Source organism: Zeugodacus cucurbitae, chromosome 6, assembly GCF_028554725.1.
Source record: "Zeugodacus cucurbitae isolate PBARC_wt_2022May chromosome 6, idZeuCucr1.2, whole genome shotgun sequence".
NCBI classification, from domain to species: domain Eukaryota; kingdom Metazoa; phylum Arthropoda; class Insecta; order Diptera; family Tephritidae; genus Zeugodacus; species Zeugodacus cucurbitae.
This window is the reverse complement of record NC_071671.1, coordinates 4,258,097-4,277,583: the sequence shown is the minus strand read 5'-3', so window position 1 is coordinate 4,277,583 and position 19,487 is coordinate 4,258,097. Positions and strand designations below refer to the sequence as shown.

The 19,487-nt window shown below is 38.1% G+C and overlaps 1 long non-coding RNA gene across 1 annotated transcript in view; it reads right to left on the bottom strand.

Annotated features, from left to right (window-relative positions):
- LOC128922722 (uncharacterized) overlaps positions 1-19,487 on the bottom strand; it is a 259,697-nt gene that overhangs the window by 168,547 nt on the left and 71,663 nt on the right. The window contains exon 4 of the long non-coding RNA XR_008471912.1: positions 13,919-13,966. This is a non-coding gene — a long non-coding RNA (uncharacterized LOC128922722). The remainder of the gene's footprint in view (positions 1-13,918; positions 13,967-19,487) is intronic.

Below are 19,487 nucleotides of genomic sequence, written 5' to 3'. Positions count from 1 at the left end.
GCCCACCGCCAGCAACACACTCGCCTGCAGCTACAAATCAATTTGTGGCGCATTTTTTGCGCTTTATCAAGACACAATTTTAGCGCAATTTAATGCGGTTTTCTTTTTACATTTTTGCTATACTCTGCATATGTGTGCACAAAGGCACATTGTTTGTTGTGGAAATTAATTCATTAATATTCAATGCAAGCCAACCGCCGCAAAGCATAGAATGCCGAAGATTAATGCATTGCATTTAGTGCATTTACACCCGAGGGAAGGTGATGTTGCAATTTGCCAGTTGCGGCAGAGTGTGTGTGTGTGGCATGCAGTAAGTAAAGTTGAAACTGAAAATGTGCAAGCATTTAAAAATTACAAACCAAACTTAATTAATTCGTGGAAAAAATGTGACTATTTGCTGGCATGTTGCAAGTAAATTGCGACACACACATATATATACATGTACATATATGCTTGAATACAGCCAAGTAAATGACTGAAATCGAAGCATTAATCTCGGCGACAACACTAACAACAACAATTTGATGTGCAACAAATTGGATAAAAGACGCTGCAAAGCCAAAGGAATGTCAACACACACATATATATAACATATATATATATGCCACACGCAATATGAAGACGCTTACATGCGCCTAGATTAATGTTTGCATTTATTTACTTGTAAGAGAAATTAAGACATGCTTGCACTCATATATAGCATAGTAAAGCTGAGGTAGGGTAATATGCCTGCATAAGAGCGGATCGTAAAAATAGGCGTTAAAGCGCGCAATTTGTACGCTGAAGAGGTGCCAACATAAAATATATAGACAAATAAATTTATGCACACAAATATGGCGGCACAAGCACACACACACACATTTGTGTATTTGTGGCATAATTCATCGCAGTCTAGCAACGCCTACCCACCCCATGCAACAACAACAAACATATGTTCCATGAAGGTGTACCTGTTTCTTCGTAGCACCGCTGCATTGCAACTCCTTTTGCTGCGCTTAAAAAAGCCCGTCTCGCAACATTACTCCGCCCGCTGGGGACAGATTAACAATTAATCTCACAAATGAAGGCAAGGACAAGCTGCCGCACAGCGTTGTGCCTCTCACTGTGGTGACATAGTCCTCCATTAATATTTACAAATAAGCAACTGCACACATGTTTGTGTATGCGTTAGAAGCCTCCGTATGACATGAAAAATATTTGCAAAATGATTGGGCTGAAAGCGCCGCAGTTAAAACATAGGCTGAGCGCTTAATCAAAGCCTTGAACTGTTAGGAGTTTTAGTCAAGAGTTAAATGCGAAGAAAAATTACCTCAATAAAAGTGGAATTTTGAAACGGATTTGTTAATTAAGTTATGAGAAATAGGATGGAGAAAAGCGTAGGCATATTGTAATTTCGCAGTCAAAGAGTTTGGAGACGGAAACGCAAATTGACTGCTGAGCTTTTTTATTTCAGTTCCATATATTGAAGCTATCTTAACATAATAAGAACACGAATTCCATTGAATACTTTGTCACTTCAGCACATCATTCCTTATATAATAATTCTGGCATCATTGTAGGAACGTCTGCCTCTTCTTAGAAATCATCGTCCCTGTGGGCAAAGAACTGGGACAGTAGGTTTTCACAAGCTACCATTAGACACAATTTTTCACCAGCAACGACGACATTGACATAGTTCAGCGAATAAAAAGACAGCGGCTTCGCTGGCTAGGTCATGTTGTTCGAATGGATGAAAACACTCCAGCTTTGAACGTGTTCGAGGCAGTACCCGCTGGAGGAAGCCGCGGCAGAGGACGACCTCCACTCCGTTGGAGAGACCATGTGGAAAGTGACCTGGTTTCACTTGGTGTTTCCAGTTGGCTTCAGAAAGCAAGAAGAAGAAATGAATGGCGCTCTCCGCTGGATTCGACTATAATCGCATAAGCGGTTCCTACGCCAAATATATATATATATATAAATAGCTCCAAGAATAGATCGATTTTGTAGCGATCTCGGATATTATGGTTCAGAAAGGGGACAGTTATAAAGAAAACGAAGTATTTCCAGAAACTTGTAATCAAAAATGCGTGGAATAAAGGCAATTGTCTTCGTTCAAATGGTTTAAGTCCTGCATGATATATGTATAAGAGTTTGAGGAAAATATTACCCCAGAAAAGGCGAAGTATAACATGAGTTTCAACACTGCCATTAATTTTAACATGCTTTCTTTGACCTAGAATAAGTCTGTAAGAAAGAACTAGGGAGCATAGAAGGTTAAGTAGTCTATAATCCATAAAAAAACCGATCCTCAGAGTTCAAACTATGTGTACGTTGCAATGGGTCTGCAAACCAAGTACTTGTATATAAAATTCGGACCTAAAATCTCCCTTTTGCAAACTCTTTCATCCCACAACCAACAACACATAACCAGCATGTTGCCACAACACCCTTTCATTGGTTAAGTGTTAAGAAAGCAAATGAACTCAACAAAAACTAAGGCATAAACAACATAAACTCACCGCAAGCGAGTGATTTATGGCCAAATGGCAAAAATTTGCCCAAACGTAGATTAAGTGCAAAAATTTCACGAAATAACACGAGCAAAGCACAACAACGAAAATGGCACAAAAGACACACGATGCCGCAAAAGGAAGGCAAAAGGGGCAAAGAGCGTGCGCATGTAACGCCAACTCTAATAAAAGCGGCCACGCCCCCGCAACCAGCGGATAACAACAACAACAAGAGTGAACTACAGCAATTACAGCAAAACGCATATATCATCAAAAAGGCGCACACTCACACACACACTGTATGTGGTGAACGGGTCATAACTGTTTTGGCCACAAAACAGTTGCTCAGCAGAGTCACTCGGAAAGCACACTCACTCATTCATTCCTTCACTCGCTGAGTCGACGAGTACTCATTGTAGTCACACAGGCAGCATGGCTTTTGATGGGTTCACTTGAGGTCGCCGCAAGACGCTTTGTCACAAACAAAGAATGGGCAAATTTTGCGGATTTTCGACCGCTTTTCGGCTATTATTTATTATTTACTACATAATTATTATTGTACGGTTGCGGAATTTGGTATTTAGTAGTAAATCTTGTAGGCCACGTCTTGCTTGTTCTTTCTACTGTTGTGGGGATTGGTTCGTGTTGTGTTATTAATGTTTGTTGTTGTTGATCGTTTTTTTCTGTTATTTAATTTATTTTCTCCCGTTCGTGTGAATTAAATTTTGCGGTCAACAGCTAATTTTGATTTGTGTGCTCACATTTCACCGATATGTGGCACATACGATCTTCCCACATATTGTTTCTCTTTATATGTATTTGTGTGGAATTCCAGTTTTTCTTCGCTTTGTCATTATTTCATTAAAACTTGACTGCATACTGCGGTTGCTTTCATTTAGGTATTTTTCTATTATGCTACTTGCAACAATTGCAAATGGGTAGTCATAAACTTCCTTGCGGTTTTCCTGTATGAAAATGATAAATGTGGTCCAAAAGTGTTGCGCCGTTATTGCCGCGAGTGGGACAAAGGTTATGCGCAGTTATTGTAACACATATGAAAGTATTGCTTTCGCGGTTACAAAAGTGTTGTGTTGATTAACTGACTTCAAATGCCTTACATAAATTATTGTAGACTCTCAAACACATTTACATGGGTACCGTTGATGTGAGTTGACATATATTAAGCGAGGTGCGACAAGCTTTGTTGTGATATACTGCTTTAATTTGCACTTTCCGAGTGAAAGTTACGGTACTTCTGTGATATAACTCCGCTTTTGAATAGAGTCCGTAATCGAACTGAGTCATAAAGTTGATGGATTTTGGGTAAGTACGGTCGTAGCTACGGAAGACTGACCGGAGTGCACCTTAAACTTCCTTAAACTGGAGAAATTTTTGCCGTTAACTTCTAAATTTCTGCTATGTTCGAGTTTGATCGTAAGTTCAAACCCTGCCAGAAGGAAGTTTATGTGGTTCCATTCACCATGAGCGTTCATTAATGCAACGATACAACAAAGGTTTTGTTTGTCTGAGAACCAGACCTTGTTTTCAAGATGGGAGTCATTTTATGACCTAGTTTACTTGTTAAGGTTAGGTCATAAGTAGTCTGATATTACTCCCCATACTTGAGAGCCTCAAATTCCAGCTTTGTTAATCGAAATTTTCAGCGTATCCTGCCTACGTTATTCTACGGGGAGTTCTCCATGCTTTGGTAAGATGGTTTTTCGACTGAGACTCGAAGCTGCTTTCTGTCGAGTTTGAGTCCTGAGGACCAGAACTTGGTTTCGAGATGGGATTCTTCATAAAACTTGTTTTACTTGTATAGGTAAGGTCATAAGTAATCTGCTACCTCTGATCTCCTAGGTGGATCAAAAACCTATGTTTCCTTAATCGATCCTGAATTTCCTTTCAGCTGTGGTGCGATCCTTCATGTTTTCAGATGGTTTAGCGGCAGAGAGTAAAGCTCCATTCAATTTGAGTCCTTAACTCATCCTTTTTGGCTTCGTCGAGATCTTGAGCTGCATCGTATCGAGTTTGAGTTCCCTTCCCAACTAAATAGCTTTGGCGAGTTCTAACATCTCCATCCTTTGGAGTTTCAGTTCTCAGCTCAACTTTTTTGGCTTCGAGGAGTTCATATCAGATTAGCAACTTACATTTCGTGCTAATTAGATTAAGAGCCATTAGTCACCTTAACAGTTCAATGAGGTCAAATGATGTTGTCAAACAATGTTTGTTGTTGTCCGTAAGCTATATTTGCAACAGATCAGGCTAGAGTTATACAGCACAAAATGTTGGAGTTATACAGTTTTTGAAAGCTTAATGGTCTGTCTAACCTCAAATTTTTATAATCAGAAGAGACTTTCTATCCAAATACTGGCACTCGGACCCAAAAGTTCGCAAAAACTTGGTAAACAAAGTCTATATGCCAGTTGCCTTGATTGAAAAATTACGGCCACATGCTTATAGGCAACAGATGCCACAACAAAAACAACAACACAGCGAATGCACAACAATCAGATGCCAACACCGGCTAAAAAATTCGAACGATTTGCGTCAGCAATGCAATTTTAACACGCTTAAACTTGTTGCCAACAAGCCAAAGGAATGAAGTGTAGCGTTCAACAAAAGCGTTGACTGAAATGTCTATGGCTTTGAGCTCGTGTGCGTGTGGCGCTGCTATGACAACAACAATGCAACATGGCATAAACACACATGCGCCAAAAGGCAATTACAACCAAAACAACAAAAAGAACAACAACTGTGACAATGCATGCCCGCAACGCTGAAATAATAGCGAAAAGGACAACAACAACAACTAAAGCATGTAACTACAACAGTGTAGTATGCCAAAAGAACAACAACAACATTGCAATTATGTACGTACGTACAACCGCCAGCAAAGGATACTCCACTCTATCTAGACACAACACGACACTTCAGCGCTGATGAGTCGCAAAAAGGAAGCCGCTGAGGCGGAGACTAAGGCTGAGCGAACTGCGCAAATATTGTTGTTATTATTATTGTCGCTAGCTATGTTGTTATGGCTAGTTGCTGTCGCCTTTTATTGCACATGCTGTTGTTGCAGTTGCTTTAGCTGTTATTGATAATTAATGTGACCGTTTTATGAGCAGCAGCAATGCAAAGCAAAGTGAATTTCACGGACGCTACCTTGTTGTTGCGTGTTGCCGTATTCGGCTGCTGCTTTGTTGTCTGTTGCTTATGATATGGCCGGGACATTGCTGCACTGCTGAAAACGCAATCATCTCAAAGCGACAACGACAACAGGTGGTTGTGAGGTCCAAAGTCGAAGTCTAGTCTTTGCATCCAGTCTGCGTTTTAGTAGAAGAAGCTGTCGGTATGTGACTTGTGGCGAAGGATGTGCGCATTGTTCCTGCAGTGCGGGCATAGCGTTGGTGGCGTTGTCATTGGCGACAATGCCATAAACGCTGCTAATTAATGGCAACGAGTTGTAATATTGCCATTGTCGTTCATCTTTTTGTTGTTGTTGTTTCATTTTCGTATGCCTTTGCTTACTATTTCTGCTCTTTTATATGCGTGGAACAAGCTTTGACTGCGTTTTTACAGTCTTTTATTGACTTTATGGCTGCTAGTTGTTCTATTTAATGCAATTCTTTTCATTTTTTGTCGTGAAATTCGAAAATAGTTGCCATGCTTTTCAGCCAATTTGTTGTAAAGCTTCTGCGGACGATCCAAGAATCGACCTCTGGTCGCCTGGAGCTCAAATTCATGGACTTAATGCGGAAGATTCTGCAGACGACCCAAGAATCAGCCTCTAGGTGGTTTTGGTTCAAATCCTTGCACTTAATGCGAAAGCATCGGCGTAACTCCACAACTACAACCGAGCCAGAACAGTAAACAATTCGGCCACTCTGAGCGATATCTCCGCCATTCCTTTCTAACGATACTTCGCGAAACGATTACTTCCCTGAATTTCAATATGTTTGACTTACAATTTCTTGAAAATATAATTTTGGAAACTGCACGAGGCATTGAGGAACCAGAACTTTCCTTATCTAGTTCCCTTACCATCGAAGATCTTCGAAATAAAGAGGAACCAGAACTTGCCTTATCGTGTTCCCTTAACATTGAAGATCTTTGGAACAAAGATGAAATGACACTTAAAATACATATACTAAGTACCTATGATCTGAAACATCCCTTAGTCGTTTATTCTCCTCAGGTTCTGGTTAGCTTCTGCTGAAGCATCCTACAACTTTAAATTCGGTTACACCTATGTCAGCTTTGAATGCACCTTACTACCACACAGCGTCCTCATTTTATGGCGCTCTCTCTTCACTTTCAAAACTTCCTCCCGCCTCCAAAAGATATCCACTACCATCGTCTCATTTTCTTGTCCTACGGCATTGGGCTGACAAAGTGTCTGCTTGTCTGCCACTTTTGTTGCATATAAATGAGCCGCAAATCGACATGACATTAACCTTGAAGTGCAGAACTTTAATGTGCAACCTTCCGACATTAAGTTTAGTGTCACTTCAGCATCTTTAGGCTCTATCCACTTGTGTTTGTGATTGTTTATGGTTATGCATATTTCCCTGTTTACGTCGCTGTTGTGTTGTTATTGCTTGTTAATTTTTTATATCAGTCATGTTATCTGTTTTGGACACGAGTATACATGTCTGTTTGTATACTTGTTGGCTGCATATGACAACTGCATAATTTGCACTAAGCAGACGCTGTCAAAATAAATCATAAAATTCATACTAAAATCTGGAGGATGTCGCCACATGATTTAGTGTATTTGTATGAGAGTAAATTTTATCGAAGTCCAAATAAATGGAATTTACATTTGGAAAACTCTGCCTTCGCGGGCTCAGTCCGTATGTATCAGTTTTGCAAATTTTTCTTCAAGATCTTATATGAAGTACTTGTGGAAGTGATGCAGAAGATGATTCGACACTCGTTCCGAGAGTGATCTTGACATCTTGACATTCTTCCATTGTCTAAATTAGCTCGATACTTTGGCTAAAAATACCTACTTTTATTCAGGTAAATGTCTCGATCTCGGATTGGGAACCTCTTGCTACATTCAAGGTATAAAGTATGTACGGTAATCTAAAATATCTCTCAACACATTTTCAACAAAGTTAGAGGACTTAAGACTTAAGTGAGCTCACTGACACCTTTATGTGTAGGAAGGACTGCGGATTCGCGTTTGAACGGAAGGATGGCGGCAAAGAGACCCATAGCCGAAGTTTAACTTAATATCATTGTTTCAAATTGGAAGAATTCGAAAATCTTTCGAGGATATTCCTTCCTTGAACACCATACCTCTTAGACGATATTTTCTTCAATTGAGATATTATGACATCCGGAAGATGTTATGAAGACGGAGAGGGATGGTTGTTATTGTGGAGGTAGAAAATATTATCCAAATAGTTTTTAGGAGTTGTGTGAAGTTGACAGTCCGGAAACCGGGTCCATTCCGCCAAAGTACGTTCACTGTCGTGGGAACAGTAACACAGCGGTTACAACTTCATGACTTCAGTGTGATGAAAAGGCGAAAAATACTTTCAATATTACAGCAGCGACGTCACGTCTAAGATACATATTGATGCTTCAATCTCATAGCAGCTTCCTGAATACTTATTAAGATTTATAATAAAAAATTCCAGGTAACATAACATTTTCCGCAATTAACTCCACCATTTTCCCTCACCACTTAATAATTAAAAGTTGGTACATGAAAGTAATTCTACAAAATTTCCACTAAACAACCTCGAATCACGCGTCTAGCCTGTGACCAACGATCACTTCACTAAGCCACAGCTTGAATTGGGAAAATTTTGCTAGACAAACGGTCCGTGATTTTGCATGTTAAAGACACATAAGCAAGATCGCACGAAAAAATTGAGCAGATACTTGACTAAAAATTAGCCGCAGACAACACTTTCTAAGCGGCGGTGAATATTTTGCGATTTGTGGCAAGTTGAATATTGAAAATTGCAACACGTGACAAAGAGTGTTGCAAAGAAGTACGAAGGAAGGGATACTCATACACTTATTTTATAAATATATTGCCAACTAAGTGTTGGCAACTAAAATACGATCGCATTCATGGTTTAAATAGCGGTACGTGTAAATGCCACTTAACTGTAGCGGTTTATGTATAACTGGTGGTGCTAAGTCACACCAAAAAAGGCGATTAACCAACACTTCACGGCGCTAACTTGGCTTAGTTTAGGTTTAGGCTGATGCCGATTAGGCAGTAACTTAGTGGCCCAGGCACAGCTGGCTATGTTGTCTAGCTGCTGCTGCTGCTGCTAGTACTTGCCACCGACAAGTTGCTACTTGAATCTCAAATGGCAAGCAGCACAAACACTTACAAAGCTTAACCCAGTTTTACTAATCACGAAGTTTAAGTCATTCCATTGTAATTACCTTTTTCCATTTATTTATATTTAAATATATTTCTATATATATTTATATAAACATTTATTCGAAAAGTTAAAAGTTGGTTTGCCAACTGTGCAACCTTTTTCACTGCCTCAACGTTTGTGTGGCGCTCAAAACGTAAAGGCTTTGTGGTTTATTTTCACTTTTGTCGCGACCACAAAAGGCATATGCCTACATGCTGTATCCCCTGCACCCCGCAAACAAATCTGACCCCGTAGCTTTGTTGAAGTTGCCACAAATGGTTGGCGCTTTGCCGGCTACACTTTTTGGTTGCTAGTTCTTGCAACCAGTTGCTGTTACTTATTGCTGGTGTTGTTGTTATTGTTTTTTCAGCCATTTTTGTTTTTTTCTATTTTGTTGTTGTTTGATTTGCTCTTGTTATTGCCAAAAACTGAGGAAAAATTGTGCTCGCGCATTCAACAAAAGTCCGTTTTACAACTCTTGACGTATCTTTGTGCATAAATCTATTTCTCTTTTCGCTGTGGCAACTTAAATGAAAATTTATTTAAACTATATGATATGCAATAAGAGCAACAACCAAAAAAAAAAAAATAATAAAAAAAAAACTAATCCATTCATGCAAGATTTAACTGTGCTGTGGTTAATGTTGCATGCAATGACATGAGTAATGTTAGACGGCGATGCACTGAGAGAAATACAGCAGAAGTAACTGGAAGAACATTATTTTAGAAAGGGCACTAAACTAATATGGCTGACACTGACTATTTCCTGGACCGTCTTACAGAACCGCAGTCCAATGTAGGAATTTCATCGTATAGCTTTGGGAACTGGACAGCATTTCGATCATGATTCTTTTGGATGAAGCTAATTTCCCTCTTTCAATATTGAAGGCACTCTCTTAGTTCTCTAACTTAACAGTGTGTGGCAGAAAACTCACTCTGCGAGGTCAAACTAAGGGTCGTGTGAAATAACGAAAAGAGTGACGCCAGTTCAAAATAACGTTCATGTGTGGGCAAGATGGTGACCAAATGAAGTCGTTTTAGTGGTCAAGGGAAGTCATTCTAGAGATCACGCGAGGTCAAGCTAGGTGTAAACCGAAGTTAAGCTGGGGGTCACGCGAGTTCAATGGATGTGATTATTAGGTTGTAACCCCCATCCTCGAAAGGTCATGTTTGAGTACATGCGACCAAGCTAGTCAAAATAGGTTAATCTAGAAGTCATGGGTGGTCAAACTAATTTTTACTAGGGGTTAAACTGTCAAGCTAAAGGTCATGTGAGGTCAAGTTAGGGCTCAAACCTAGTTAAGTTAGGCGTACATCGAAGTCGAGCCAATCTGTTATCTATAATATCCGATCCGATGTATTTCTAAGAAGCCAGTGTAAGTCACGTAAACGTCTCTCCCAGTGTAGACAGTTAAATTAAAGTCACAATTGCAATTCAATTCGGCACCCAACAGCAATGATTTGTGCTGCAAACGAAAGAAAGACGAATAAGCAGCTCGGGTTGCATATACGAATAACACAGAAAAAGAAAGACAGATGATCTCAAAAAAGCTCAAGACTACCTAATCAAAATGGCAATTTCAAATTCGTTGACGAGGAATTAGGAAATTGAGCAACGAAATGAGACATAACTGCAAAATAGATAAATGAAGGAGCAGCCGTTCGATGGAAATTGAACGAGAGCAAATAATATAAAAAAAAGAAAAAATATTGCTACCAAATCATGAATTGGTTCCAAAGGGCTGTAAGTTGCATGCTGCAGTCACCCGTTGTTGTTGGCGTGAAAAATCGTTAGGAAAATTCGATTTTTTTCGATTTGCAACGATTGCAATTTTTAATTTTTCATAAAAGCTAAACAACAATGTCTGTATATACAACAACAATAAAACATGCCATCAATAGTTGAGGCATTTTGAAAAATTGCAACTGAAATTCTACAAACGAAATGCAGCAGCGAGGGATATCGTTAGTGTGGCAACTGCTGCACTGTGGCATGTTGCATGCCGCACTGAATGAGTGAATAGTCGAGGTGAGTAAGGGTGCCGCTGCGCTGCGCTTGTAAAATAGCCAAATTGACATTTAGTAACGAACGCTAAATAATGATACGAAAAATACGCGGCAGACAATGTTGCCGTTGCTGGCAAAATAAAAATGCCAATAAATAAAATAACAATAGCTATTGAGTTGAAAATTTTTGAAAAAAAATAAAAATAAACTTTTTTGCCAAAAAAAAATCGCAAATATACATACATATATACAAAATGAATTGAACTCTGGCAGCACATCACAGCATTGCAAGTGGCATGCCACGTTAGCCAACCGAAAAAGCGGTACATAGACAACGAGGTCATCAGCGTGGTAATATCAGCGGTGTAGCATACAACAAAACAAAACAAAACCAATAAAATACAACATTCGACAAATAATGCTCACTCTTAACTTAGTCGAATTGAATGGAATCGATTGACGCTGAGGCTATTCAGATAATTGCCGCAAATTGAACGGTTAAAGCTACGAAATTGTTGTTGTCATTATATGCAGTTAATTTTTTTCCGCCAATTGCCAAAAACTACTCGCCACAAAAAAAAAACAGTAAAAAAAAACAAAGACGACTCTTTAAGCTTAATAAGCCGGCGCGATCGAGATGATCACCGCCAGCACCAGCAACAGCAGCCGCTAAGCCACTCAGCGTTTGCTGATAACCGCTAAAGCGACAGCGTTCAATGCTGATTGCCTGCTGGCTTGGCTTGTCGTTGCGCTCTATGGTTGAGTATTGCACAAACACTGCATTCAATTGCATTAAATTAAGTTAGTTTGATCTTTAATTGGAATTGCTACGCGAAATCTCGTTACAAGTTGTTATTTGTTAAATTTTACTTTTTTATTTATTTATTTAATTTTTATTTTCTTTATATTTATTTGTCTCTGGTATAAAAAATTAAAATCGTGTCCCAAACTAGCAAATTTCGTATTTATTTATGCATTTTCATTATTTACCTATTTAATTTATCTTCTTTTTTTTGGACTCCCGAAAAATTTGTCTAAGCGCTATCGCTGCGCTTTTAAGGTGAGGCCGTAAAAGGCTTAATTATTGGCAAATCATTGGTATTTATTGCAGTATTTAATTCGATAAAAAGTGGGCGCGTTTCTCAGGTGGAAAAATGGTAAAAAAAATTTTTACAACGAAAGTCTTATGACAATAATAGTAGTATATGGTAAAGATTGAGGCTCTAATTTAACTTCATACATTTATTTTAAGCAACTAAGTTGCCTCTTCTTTACTGATTAACATCAATCACGATTTGTATAGCATACATTTAGGCTTCAAACATATGGTATTGATTTCATCCATCAAATTTTTAATTCTCAACTGGTTAATGCAAACTTTTTTATATTTATAAATGATTTCCAAAGTATTTTATATTTTCCTAGACGTATAGTTATTGGGAATTTTTTTAAACAAAGTTCTAAATATAAAAATATATTTGATAATTTGACAGTTATGTTAACAAAAAATTTTAAGTTTTATATTTTATTAGAGGTACAGGTATATAAAGAAAATGGATATACATAATATATCATAATTTTAATCTCACAGCCACAGGGCTTTCCCTAATCTCCAGAACCTTCAGTTTAAATATTTTTTCTAAACTCAAGAAAGTCAATTTCAAGCAATATTGCTTGGTAAATATCTCCCTTCTGTTTTTTTTTTTGTGCTCTTTATTCAATGCTTTATAAAAAGTGTTACAGTTTCGTTCGATAATCTATTTCCATCTAGACGGCAACTTCATAATACCCCCTCGTAGAAGCCCCCCTCCTTATTTGCGAAGAACTCAGACAGCCTCTTTCCACAAGTCTCTTTTGAATTAAAATTTAAACCACCAAGGGCATTCGCCATAGACAGGAACAGGCGGTAAGCACTTGGCGCTTTGTTCGGGCTATATGGTGGACGCGATAAAACCTTCCTTCCGAATTCCCGTAGCTTCTGACGAGTCATCAACGAAGTGTATGGTCTGGCGATGTCCTGGTGGAACACTACACCCTTCCTGTTGGCCATTTCTGGACACTTCTGGTCGATCGCCTGCTTCAAGCGGTCCAGTTGTTCGCAGTAGATGGTAGAATTAAGTGTCTGGCCATATGGGACCAGCTCATAGAGGATGATTCCCTTCCGATCCGACCAAACATACAGCAAAACCTTCCTCGTCGTCAATCCCAACTTGGCCACTGTTTGGGACGATTCACCGGCCTTCGACCACGACCGTTTTCGCTTGATATTGTCTTATGTGAATCAATTTTTTGTCACCAATCACCATCCGCTTCAAAAATGGGTCGAGTTCGTTCCATTTCAGCAGCATATCGCAGGCGTTGATTCGGTTCAGAAGGTTTTTTTCCGCCAAATCATGCGGCACCTAAACATCAAGCTTATTTGTGTATCCAGCCTTCTGCAGATGGTTTAAAATGGTTTGGTCACTAACTCTCATCTCCTGGGTGATGCCACATGCTGGTCTAACTCGATGTTTTCCATGATTTGATCGGTATTCATCGTCCCAGGTCTTCCGCCGGCTGGCTTATACATGGTGTCATTTTCACACGCTCTGAATCGTCGAAACCATTTCTCCGCATTTCGAAGTGATGGAGTATCATACCCCAAAACTCCTTTAATCTCATGGAACATATCTCTAGCGGATTTGTCTTTAACGAAGGAAAACTTTAAAATAGCACGAATTTCGGCGTTAGTGAACTCCATGTTTGCACGTCTATAACTGTTGAACCCAATATCCAAACTAATCATGTAAAGCGTCGTTTTGTAGGTTATGTCAAGACCTTTCAAATATGTATAGTATTGCCAGATACGAGCTCTGTAGCTAGCGATTTATTATTTTATATATAGCTGCGAAATTCAATAGACAAAAAGGCGGAAGAGAGATATTTGCCAACCTAATATTATACATTTTAAAATTCTTATCTGATCCTGAATTTAGTACGCCAATTTCTTTTGAGCTTCTATAATTTTAATAGTGTAAGGGTACTTACTTTGGAACTGTGTGTTCTCTTTCATGGATTTCCAATAGCGTGGATTACCTGAAACAGAAAATAAATTTCATTTTAGTTATATTTTATTTCATATAAAATTTTCGACTTAGATACATATATCCGATCGCACTTTATTTCATAGTTATGGTTGAAGATATAAGAGACAGTTAAGTTCTTGCTAAATTTGTTTCAGATTTCCAACTAAAATTCTTCTTAGATCATATGTTTTGATAAATATCGACTTTGTACCATGAAATTAGCTCGTCGAATTCTTCGGCTGGATCAAAATAAGTTTAAGTAAAAAGTCAAAATCTAAAGGAGCTTATATATTTTCTATACAGAAGTACATTTACTTTGAAAGCACCCGTGCTTTAACTCAAAATTCAAACAGCAAATTACGTCCAGCTTTCCTTCACGTAAAACACATTATATTGAATGGAAAAATTGCTCTCAATTACCGTTAAATGCTGCCATAAAGTGCAGTCAATGAAATTAAACAAAATTACGCGCGCCGTTCATTATATTTTAAATATATTGTAAATTTGAGCGAATATAAATATTGGCGGCAATAAATACACAACCGGGTAATACGCAACAACAACAAGAGCCGAAAAAAAATTTACGATGCAAAATCGATGTGACGGCATGCGAGCAAAAACAAAAATGAACGCGAAATCGTGCAATTATCCGTGGCGAGCAAGGGCTATTAAACGTACGAAAACCATAATAATTTGTAGTAATTCGTTTAGGCAAAAATACTACCGAAAATAACGAGAGAAGCCGAATTGTGAAGCAAGAAAAAGGAAGTGCCGTGTTGGAGGTGATCACTGCGAGTACTCTTTGCACAGGGGTCTCTTTTTCTTTTGGCAAAGCACGATTTGCCGTTGTCTCACACTGACAATACAACAGCAACAGTAAAAAAAACAAAATCTGTGCATATCTGCAACAACACTGGCGTTAAGCTGTTGTTGTCGCTGTGGCAACGCTGGCATTTTTCGGCCAAATGAAGATGAAGTGCCTGCGATGACCGACATTTTGCACCACAGCAATTGTGGAAAAAGGCGCACAACACATTAAAACACGCTTAGTGCGCGTACTGTTACAGCGCTTACCTCCGCTGCATCGTACCTGAAGTGGCTGAGAATTGGGACGTGCATTGTTGGTCACTATGCCAGCTCCCACCAAAGAACTTGAGCAGCACTGGAGCAGATGAATTGCAGTTGCATATTGCTGTGTGGCATGAAGTATTGCAATTAGGACGTGATCCCATTAAAATGTATATGGCGTTGGCAGAAATGATGAAAATGATTTCACCTGAAACTTCTGCGGCTTTGATTACAACCGAATTGTTGTTGAGCATGAGATTCGCAGTGATCTCTTTTCAAGTGTTGGATTTTATTGGAAACTCAAGAGCGGTATCTTAATATATGCGAAATTGTTTTTTGAATCACATGTGCTAAAGTGATTGTGTGTGTTCATATGGAAATGCCCACTTCGCTTCTAATTTTATTCTAGATATTTTGTGTTGATGTTTGGGATCGACATGATAACTTTTATGATTTTTTGGAAATGATGTAAATTTATTGCCCCAGGTGTGCAAGATGTTGATATGATATGATATAATGTGTGGTGTTTAGAATACAATGATTTGATGTAATATGATAAGAAATTGTAAGATGTGATGTGATATGATAAAGAATATTTTATGATTAGATGTAATCTGAAATAAAAAAGAGGTAGGTGTGATGTGATGTGATATGATAAGAAATTGTAAGATGTGATTTGATAAAAAAATGTTATGATATGATGTGATCTGATATAATAAAAAGGGATATGATGTGATATGATAAGAAATAATATGATATGATATGTAAAAAATCGTATGACATGTGTTGTTAAAAATACGATGAAGTGATATTATGGTGATATGTTATGAAATGACGTGATACGCGAAAAAAAGAGTTCATATGATAAAAATCATATGATAAAATTATTTTGCATCATGTGATGTGATGTGATATATAAAATCGTAATATGATAAAGCATGTGATGTGATGTTGTATGAAAATGTTAAGATGTCATATGATGTGCCACCATGTGATGCGACACCAGTTTATGTATGTTACAAAGGTCGAAGTGGTGATATGATATGAAGTGACTTGTGATATCTTGCGGCTAATGATGTTAAAAATGTTTTTGATCGATTTAGTAAGGTTATGGTGATGTGATACATATCAAAGTGAATTTCAAGTGTTTAATGACTGAAAATGAAAATGTGATTAGAATACGATTTGATATGATTAGATGTGATGTGATGTCAATGTGTTATCAAGTGATTTTAGAATGTAAAATAGCATTTTTAGTGCTTTTTGCGGATATTTTAGTGCTTGTTTGGAATAATATACTTGACTATATTCATTAAATGATATACATATGATGTGATGTGACGTCATATTCATACTTAAAAGTAATTTTACAATATTTAAGTGGTGATTGAAGTTTAAAATTTTTAATATCTGCATATTCCCAAATCTCAAACATCACATTACCTAAATTAATTGCAAATAAATGTGCCGCATCCCCACATTTAATGTCACTCTTATGGTAATTTAATTGAATATCCTTTGTATAACACCACACAGTTTGCTTTCATATTGGAGCAATAACAAATACAATATGTAATAGGTATGCAGCTTGTTAACTATAAATTTGCGCAAATATGCAAATGCAGCAAAATATTTTCATACAGCGCAACGTGTCAGCATTTAAATGCATATTCATATACATATAAACAACATATATGTAAACAACATATATGTTCTATAAATTAACTGCAATTGAAAAGCAATAAATAATTTTGGCAAATTTTAGTAGTGCATCGGATCAGCGGTACTTCAATGCAAACAATACACTTGAGCTCTCACACACACAGACACAGTCAGCCATATAACAACAATTGCTAATATATTAGCGGCAGTAGTAGCATAACAACATTAAATCATATGAATACAATGTTGCAACTAAACGACAGCAAATAACAAAAATTCCACTAATTGGCTGAGGGAAACGTATAAATCACACAATTGATTTACAATGATTAGCATAAGCCAAACAGCAGCCGAAAGTAGCACCCGCCACAGCTATTGTACAGTGACGACAATAGCTGCCACCAGCGAGTTGCTGCAACATTGTATGCTACGGCAACTTTGGCAACATGCTAATGCAAGAGTGCACGCCATATACATATGTACATACCATATATCTACTATATTTTCTAGTAATGGCTGTATTTTTGGCTGCGACTGGTACGAGCGGCTTCCACACAAGGCTTTGTGTAGTTGCAATTTTTTTTGGAGTTCACCACAGGTTATTTGTGCAACATTTTTGTACAATATCAATTATGGTTGCCATTGAAAAGCCTTTGTTTGTCGGTATAATAACATTAAGGTACTCATTATAATGAAAAATTAGGGAATTTGCTGAGTTAAAGTCGGCAAAGCTGCTGGTTTTAAAGTATTTGTGGTGAAAGCAGTTAGAAATAGCCCAATAAAATACTGTCTATAAGCGGAAAATTCATAGAAAAGTAATGAATGAAATCATTGAAATTCTGATGAAACTATGTCCGGGTAGATTTCGAAGAGTTGTCTGTAGTTCATCTTGCCAAATGGACGTCAAGCTTTATCTCCCAACAGTACCTGGATGAAACACTGGAGAATTTCCACACGTTCTCTCACAAATAATACCTAAAAACTATCCAGGCAAGACTTGGATGTGAGTCCCGACATTAAAATGAAGATATGATTTCTAAAAACAATTGTTAAATCATAGATCAAATGCGACGTGTCGCTAACACAATTGGAATTTAAGAAGTATCTTCGAAACAACTAAAGTTTCTTGGTTTTCATATAAAGTGCAACTAACACAACAAACGATCAACTGACTACTTGGATTACTGATACTGTGTTCCATTAAATATTCAATAATTTACCTCATTCTGACTTCTTTTGAAGGAGTTATTCGGAAAACAGAGTTAACATAGGCAATTCTCTGACCTGTGGCAAGCTCAAGTCATCCTATCCAAGATATTTCTAAAGATAATCGAAAACACATCCGACGATTATCGGCTTTTGTCGATTTTTCATTGGTACTTCGTTTTTATGTGGTGGGTCCCAAAACCTACGAACAACCGCAGTGCGTAGTGCCTTCTCACTTTAGCTCGCCTCAAAACGGCTGTTTGTTGGCTAACCAGAGGATACTTGGTCTTAAACCGGAAGTCGTGAGTTGCTTAAACCATGTGGAGAAGAATCGTTTCTGGCCACTCCCAAGTAAATGGCAATCAAAAACTTTCCTCACTTACGTGAACTACACATGATGCCATTGGCGTACGCCGATGGTATTGATATCATCGGTGATACCGCGCCGTTAGTTCTGCTTTTTCCCGTCTGGATAAGGAAGCTAAGCGAATGAAAGACGAAATACCTCCTGTTATCAAATAAATAGTCAGCGCACTAGCGTCTCAGCACCGAGGTCACTGTAGACGGTCCTAACTTTGAAGTCGTAGATAATTACCTATACCTGGGAACCAGCATCAGTATTGATATCATCGGAAGCAACAACCGCGCCGTTTGTTCTGCTTTTTTCCACCTGGATAAGGAAGCGAAGCGAATGGAAGACGAAATACCTCCTGTCATCAAACAAATAGTCAGCGCACTAGCGTCTCAGCACCCAGGTCACTGTAGACAGTCCTAACTTCGAAGTCGTAGATAATTTCCTATACCTGGGAACCAGCATCAACAACCCCAACAATGTCAGCCTCGAAATTCAGCGCAGAATCACTCATGCCAACAAGTACTACTTTGGACTGAGCAGGCAAATGAAAAGTAAAGTCCTCTCTCGGCGACCAAAATTAAATTCTACAAGTCGTATATCCTTCCCGTCCTGCTTTAGGGCGTGGACGATGTCAACATCCGATAAGACGACACTAGGAGTGCTTGAGAGGAAACTTTTACTCAAGCAGACGATGAATCGATGAGCTGTACGAGTTATACGGCGTCATTGACATAGTTCAGGGAATAAAAAGACAATGGCTACGCTGGCTAGGTCATGTTGTCCAAATGAACGAAAACACTCCAGCTCTGAAAGTGTTCGATGCAGTACCCGATGGTGGAAGACGAAACTTCCTTACAAATTATTACGTGGATCTCGTTCTGCATAGCTAGTCTTGCTCTTATGATTTTCAAAGATGAGGTTAACATTTTTCAAAAACCAGTTCGAATTTCAAATTGAAAATATGAGAGAACAAAACACCTGGGAGAAAATAACTACAAGTTACTTGATAATGATACTCAAACTTGTAAAGCAACATTGAGATTATTCTAAATACAGTAAATTGGATCTCTTAAAAGTTTTCTTTTCAATGTCAAATTTATTTGTTTATCATTAAACTTTCCTCCAACTGCCACAAGTGAAAATAATACGAATATGCAATTATTTATAAAGTTTTCACTTAATAAACACTTCGAGAGCCCGGGGACTTTGAGAAAGCAAACACATAGCAACTTTGGCTAAA